Below are 7,983 nucleotides of genomic sequence, written 5' to 3' on the forward strand. Positions count from 1 at the left end.
AGCATATTTGAGGTGCAACACATTTATTCAAGCATGAAGCCACTACACCTTTACAAAGATATATAAATATATTTCTTGATACATTTGCACTGTTTCAGCTTTAAAAAAACATTTCTTATTAACCTGTGCATAATAGACAGTAGTTTCCTTTTCTGTGTAGTCTCCTTTACCACATTTGCTTATGTAATAAAACATAATGTCCCATACATCCATTAGTTCTCAACATATTGTTGCAGCTTTAGCTAGCTTGAACAGCCACATAGTGTATTTGTAACACCCACACACACACAGACACACACACACACAGATATTAAGTCGTTATTATTCCTTATGGATTGTAGAGCATTCTGCATGTGAACACATTCAAGGCCTGGTGGGCCAGGTCTTTTTTTATAATTTGACTCATACTTGAACCAATAGTTATGGATCAAATGTCTGATCTGTAGCAGCTGGGATAGCCTACTAGATATGATATCAGCCCATCCACTCTATCAGTGTTCACTATAATAAGAACCGTACAACCTTTTAATATCACTATGGACCCTTTCAAGAGAGTTCCATTATCAGCATCATAGTTGGCCCCACAAGACTTCCTTTTTAACATTCCATATGTTATCTTAATGCAGAGGAAGTAGATTGGGGCCCAAATAGAACGTTCAAGCATTGTTTTTGTTTTTATTGTTGAAAGGGTCTATAGCTGATAAGAATAGTGATGTCCACATATTGCTCACTATAACAATAGTAGAATGACATCATTGAGCTTGGGCATCGCTTGCAAAGTGATTTTATGAACGACAGATTTGCTTGTCTCTGAATTCCTCTTCGGAGAATTGTAGTTCCTGCTAAACAAGGCGTTAAGAAAACTGGGAATTTTGCAGAGCATAGAAGGCCAGAGAGAGAGAGAGAAAGAGAGAGAGAGGAGAGATCAGAGGAGAGAGAACAGAGAGAGAGAGAGAGGAGCAAGAGAGAGAGAGAGGAGTGAGAGATCAGAGGACAGAGAGAGAGAGATCAGAGAAGAGAAAGAGTGACTGAGATCAGAGGACACAGAGGAGAAAGAGAGAAATGAGCCAGACCTAATGGAGGAGAGAATGAACACAAATGATCTGAGGAAAAAAAATGGAGGAGTGGAGACCGACAGAGTGAAAGAGAGCAAAAGAGAGAGAGAGAGAAAGACAGAGAGAGAGTGAATGAGAAAGAGAGAGAGAGAAAGAAAGAGAGTGAGAGAGAGAGAGTAGGGGTAAGCTACTTTGATGTCCGTGCTGTCCTGCTTCTTGACGTCGGGCCCTTTGTCAGGAGGTCACAGAGGCTAATGCCAGGAGCTGCAGAGAGAACCGACAGAGCAGGTCTCAGCCGGACAGACCCGCTGTCCCCAGGCCCTGGGACACTCTTTCCCACACTCGCACTAAGAACACTGCTCAGACCACGGGTTTGTCCCCACTAATCCTCTCAGAAGAGGAGGTGTGTGTGTGTCTGTGTTTGTGTGTGTGTGTGGAGAGAGGGTTGGGTGGCGTGGTGTGATGGGATCATATTCGGTTAGAAGATTTTTTGGTCATGAAATTGAGGTTGGTGTTGTGCTGTCGGACACTTGGGTGGTGGCATCCAAAAGGCCATGCTGTACCTGCACACAGAGGAAGTGAGTAAAGCCCACCGCACACGGCGGGTGATACGACAGTCAAACGCGAAGGTGGAAATCTGTAATCGCATTACTACTCACACTGCTGGCGACGCGATCACCCATCGATTCCGTGGCCAGACAGCTGTTTCTATTATGACGTATCAAAATCGGCCTGAAAAATAGAAAAGGGTCGAGCGACGGCCGCCCCGTCGTTCCACTTGCTGTGTGCGTTGCACCATTCACTTCAATAGATTCTATTCCATTTTGCCGGTCGCCTGCCATAAATCGCCGCCGCGTCGCCAGCCTTGTGCGTAGGCCTTAAGTGAGTAAGTGAGAGCTGTGCAAATGTTCTATCTTCTCAGAGAGCTGTGTGTAAATGTTCTATGTTCTCAGAGAGCTGTGTAAATGTTCTATGTTGAGAGCTGTGTGTAAATGTTCTATGTTCTCAGAGAGCTGTGTGCAAATGTTCTATCTTCTCAGAGAGCTGTGTGTAAATGCTCTATGTTCTCAGAGAGCTGTGTAAATGTTCTATGTTCTCAGAGAGCTGTGTAAATGTTCTATGAGACAGGCAAATCTATACATTTATCTACAGACTTTATGGAGTGGATCTCTCAGCAAAACAAAACAGGCTAGTCCAGTTTTGGGAAATGAGCTTATTTGCCATCTACCCCAGAGTTCGGTAAAATAATACACCTTCTCCAGTCTGACACTATTAGCCTAGCTTAGCATAATTAACTGGAAGTGGGTAGTACCCGTTGGCCTAAATCTAGCCTGTATAGCTAAAAGGGAGCTCAGCTTGGTCTGAGTTGATGTGTTCCTTTAAGTGTCAGCGCATACCCTCACTTAGCAGAACATTTCAGCTGTGAACACGTTTCCTTTGAACATTTGTCACATTTGAATATTTTGTGTTACCTTTTCCAAATTGTTTGACTGAAATGGTAACCCTAAGTCCTGTATCCAGGATTGTTTGCCAAGAACTACTTACTTAGACCATTTGCGTGCATTCACAGACGTTCAAAGTGAATCACAGACAACACAGTGTGTCTGTAGGTAGCAGACCCCAGCAAACTCAGGACCCCTATTAATCCAGTTCTCTCCATTATGTTCACATGCCGAATTGGGCAAGAAGCATTTTCCCTTAATAAACAGAACTAAAGTAACACTATATGATTTCTATAGTAGTTCCACGGTAGTGGATAATACTTCTATGATGTTCTGCAATACCAATATCCTTGCCTTCTGTAGTGTTGCTATAGTAGGCCTACAATCGTATAGCACTTCTATATGTAACCGAGGTCGTAATTCGTCCGCCGCTCATGGCCCTCGAACCCGTCACCTCAACATGGGAGTCGAACGCTCTAACCACTGAGCTAAAAGCCCAGGCTTCCAACTCAGCGGTTAGAAGCGTTCTTAAGGTTAGGGGTGTGAGGATTTACACGGGCAACTAGCATGCTAGCTCAGTTCGCCTCCGTACATATAGAATGTCCCAAAAAAACTATAAGATTCTTATAATTCCAATTTATCTCTATATACCTGTGATTACTATAATATTGTGCCCCAAATTACTGCAAGATTCCGATAGATCTGTTTTTGTTAGGGTTTGTGTCATTTATGCTGTCAGTGCAAGTGTCCAGCATTCCAGTTTCAGAGCCATGACAGCATGAGTAAAGGGTCGTTTACACCAGGAATGATAACTGTAAAGATAACTATAACTATAACAATATAAGCATCCACACTGACCAGTGATAAGGAAAGTCTCTCCTCGTATTGGTGAATGTGAGTGATTTATATCATTTGATGGATTCGGATTGGCTGTCAGCTTTATATCGTTCTCTAAATCGCTCTGAAAGTGATCCCCAACAATGTCATTCTCCATGTTGTTATCGTTGTAGTTTATGTGTGGACGTCGTCATTCATATTAGCAAGGATACTTTTTTTGTCGCTGACGTTATAGTTATCATTCATGGAGTGAGCGGTCCTTAATCCACACATACTGTTGCCTTCCGCTCTCTAATGAAGTCTTTTATCCAGCAGCTCTATGTACATTAGCATTAGCTGTGTGCATACTCTTTTACTTGCTTTTATCCAGTACCTCTGTTTACTGCTTGCTTGCTCTTCTGTGTAAATGGCTGCTTCTTTGTTTTCAAGGTGCTGCCACATGCTATCGTACACAACCACAATAACAGCCTGTGCTATGAAGTTGACAACGATGAGTAACTGATAGTAAACAAACCTGAGAAACCTCCCTACAGTTTACACACGTACACACACACACACACACACACACACACACACACACACAGCGTAGTATCTTAGATAGCAAGGAGGTTTTAGGCAGGGAGGCATCAGAGCAGAGCTGACTCAGCTTCCTTCGAAGATCTCACCCTGGAGTAGCATTGGGGTTAGTGTGTGTGTGTGTGTGTGTGTAAAAGGTGATGATTCACAAAGCACTCAGTGGTGGTAATAAAAAAACTCCCGCCTCCTTCACAGGAAAACACAGACGGCCCATTTCCCAGCAGTGCTGGGAAGCCTAAGCTCACGACTTCACAAGAGGATGTGCGTGTATGGTTGGGTTAACCTTGTCGCCACAGAAATCGCGCCATTACCATGGAGAGAGAGAGACAGAGAGAGAGAGAGAGAATCTACAGGAGGGAGGAGACCAGCTGTTAGATAAGAGGGTTGAGATGCTCGAGTTTGTGAAAAGAGAGAAGTGTTGGAGCAGCTTCACCACTCTGTTAGCCTTCTGCCTGGGAGGGGGGTCAGAGTTCACGAGAACTTCACAGCGTTCCGTTTCAGACGGCTGCTTGGATTGGTTCAAGTTGCGCTATGCAACAACAACAAACACAGCTTGAGGACACCATAACAGAGAACATGTGGTTTGCAAACCCAAACTGCTAACAGTGAAGCCTATGGTAGTGAGGGGGGAAAAGAAACTACGATATTGTTTGATGGCCTCCCACCACCTACCCTAAAACATACAGATGAACCTGTCCTCCTAGAAGCCCAGCAAGGTGGACGTCTAAATGTCGGTTCCAGGCTCAGATTCCTTTCCTTTCCTCTGTAATTGCCCCAAGACATTTTACACACTTTCATTTGTACATGTCACACACACTCACACACACACACACACAAAGTTTATGTGAACTTTATGGAGTGCAGGAATCACACCACCCTTCTCCTCCTCCACACATAAGCACACACACACACACACACACACACAAAGAAAGTTTATCAGTGTAATCGCTTTATGGAGTACAGGAATCACATCACCCTCCTCCCACACACACACACACACACACAGAGCGTAACTGGATGGAACCAGTCTAAGGCGGGTTTGACTTGGTCGGGGCGGATGGCAACTTCTGCACCAGGGCCGAGCTCAGACGTGGAGCTTAGAATGAAATATTTCTCAGACCTGATTAACGTCAGGTTGAGGGTCCTGAAACATAAACGGTGACCAACTAGAGTGGAAAAGAAGTGGGAACAAAAAAGAAAGGAAAGAAAGAAAGAAAGAAAGAAAGAAAGAAAGAAAGAAAGAAAGAAAGAAAGAAAGAAAGAAAGAAAAAGAAAGAAAGAAAGAAAGAAAGAAAGAAAGAAAGAAAGAAAGAAAGAAAGAAAGAAAGAAAGAAAGAAAGAAAGAAAGAAAGAAAGAAAGAAAGAAAGGAAAACAAAAGAAAAAATGCTCTCGCTTTTCCGAGGCTTTCGGCGCGAATGAGGTGATGGGGATTAAGGTCCCACGTCCTGTAAAGCTGTGTGCGTTTAGGAACACCGGGGTGCTTAGGAGCAAAGGGCTATGTTGCTGGGTACCGCGGAGAGCTGGCTCAGAGAAGCTAGCCCAGGGACAGGGAGAGTTATGCCGGACACATTCATGTCAGTTTTGAATACAGATTAATGACTGACAGATGAATGTCAGAGATGCAGACCTAGGATAGTTTCGGCACCCCTTATCAAAATGTCTGTTACTATGAATTATTAAATATATAATAATTATGTTTAGTGGAAAATGGTCTAATCTCTAAAAGGAACGAAGCTTGAGATGAAAAATTATTTTACATTTTATTAACAGGTGCATGTATTAATGCATGTTTTGTAACATTTTTGGAGTAAAAAATAAATAAAGACAGTTAAAAATGGGAAGTGATTTAGCTGAAAAAGTGCCGATACAAATGTGCTAGCTTCAGTTTTATGCCTTTTAAAGGTCATCTTTTATTAGCTTAGATGTTCTCATTAACAAAGACTTTGATAAGGGTGCTCAATGTTTTTTGAGATAATGTAATGCCGTGTACCTCCAGTCAGTGCAACTCCAACTGCATAGATTCTCAGATGACCCTGCAGTGGTGGGGTGTGTCCCTGGAGAGGAGACTGAGAATTGGGAGAGACCTGGTGAACTACTTTGTGGCGCACTCTTTGTGGGACAACCACACTGCAAAAAATGATATTTTATCAAGTGTTAGAATCTTATAATAAGATACAAAATCTAGTTAGTATTGTTTTTAGTAAAAAGATAGGCCTACTTACTTTAAGCTCTCTGGTTATTAAAATAAGTCAAAATCTTCTTAAATTAAGATTTTGATCTCGGCAGATCTTACAAGAAAGCTCATAGTAAGTATCTTTATACTAAAAACAATACTAACTAGATTTTTTTTATCTTAATATAAGATTATAACACTTGGTAAGATACAATTTTTTGCACTGCACCTCCTTTTAAACATGGCCAACACAAAGGAGATGGTTGTGGATTTTAGGAGGGCCCGGGCCGGGAAATAGTTTCCTAATTGTTTATGCTCCAAAATTGACTCTGAGGGAAGTGCAGTGGGTGCTCGAGACAGCTTTGACAACAAACCGGACTGGAGTATATTGAGGAGGAGGCTTTAGGCCGATACTGAGGGTTAACTATTGTATTGTAATGTTCATATTCTGTAAGTCGCTTGGGACAAAAATGTATGCAAAATACTTTAACTGTAACAATAACTTTATACTGGAGGGGATCGATAGAGCAGACTGTATGTCTTTGAAGAAGCATTTCATGTGTGCAGCAAGATGTCGACCCGAAGGAGGAGACGGGACGAGAAACAATCAGATGGATATCTAAGTTAACGATAAGTAGCCTAAGTTATTTTCAAATCATCGATTGCTCAAAGAGGAGAAAGCTAGACAGCGAGAAAAGAGCTTTATATAACGATACGGGGGCAATACCACGCAAAACTGTCACGTCCGTAACGCCAACTAAATATGGATGTGACAGTTTTGCGCAGAATTGCCCTGGACCTCTTCTATTCTGAGACAGGCGATTTTTAAAAGAGAGATGCGGCGTAAATTGCCATGGCAGCATACCTCGGTTAAAACCTTTCGTAGTAGGCTACGGGCTAATCGAGAATTTACGCCACACGTGATCAAGTTACTCTCGAAGTTACCCAGATAAGCCAGTAACCCCGCTTCGTAGTACAGGCCCCTGGTATTTTTATATGGACCCATACTGGTGTATGTGCAGAATGCAGTGGTTTTCCTGAAATATTCAAAGTCTTCTCTAAAATAAATGTCTGGATGGCAGAATACTTTTCTCAAAAACTGTGTACATTCATTGTGCCTTTCCAGATGTGCAAGCTGCCAAAGTCAATAATGCACCCTCATACTATCAAAATGATAATACCATTCTGCACCCACATACCATCAAAGATGAACTGTACACAAATCACAAGATGGATGGCCCCTCACTTCTTCATGCCAGAGGACGCAGAGTGCATCATTTTCAAAAATGTCAAATGAATGAATTTATGTCAAATTCTGATTGAGGAAGGACAGGGCCTCAGGGCTCCTACACAGTTGCGTTCCGTCAACGCATGCCAGTGGGTGTTCCCGACGGTAGCTATGCAAATGACTGAAGGTATAACCGTAATTTGATTGGCTGGTGCCGTCCGTCGATTGTCTTGATTGGCCGGTGCCGTCCGTCGGTTCAGCAACAGCTGAACTTCTCAACGCGAGCGACGGACCCACAATTCAGTTTGGCGGATGACGTAAGCCCATGTAAAGTGGACGGGATGCGTCTCCAGCACTGCAATGCACGCAACTGTGTGTATGAGCCGTCAGTCCATTATAAATGAGCCTGGGCCCAGATAAGATGGGGGTATTTCTGAATCTAAAAGTCTAAATGATTTCTTCTTTGAATGGTAGTTTTAGCCAGCATTTGTGGATGGTGCATCAAACTGTGTCTATAGATAATGGTTATCGGAGGTTTTCATCAGTTTTTTTTATTTATATTTTACACAGCATCCCGATTTTTTTGGAAACAGGGTTATAAACACACTCTACAGTCAATTTGCTTTAAATTCAGTTGTCTCACGTGTTCTTTGTAAGTTATATTTGTTCTG

The sequence above is a fragment of the Alosa alosa genome, chromosome 18, assembly GCF_017589495.1.
Source record: "Alosa alosa isolate M-15738 ecotype Scorff River chromosome 18, AALO_Geno_1.1, whole genome shotgun sequence".
NCBI classification, from domain to species: Eukaryota; Metazoa; Chordata; class Actinopteri; order Clupeiformes; family Clupeidae; genus Alosa; species Alosa alosa.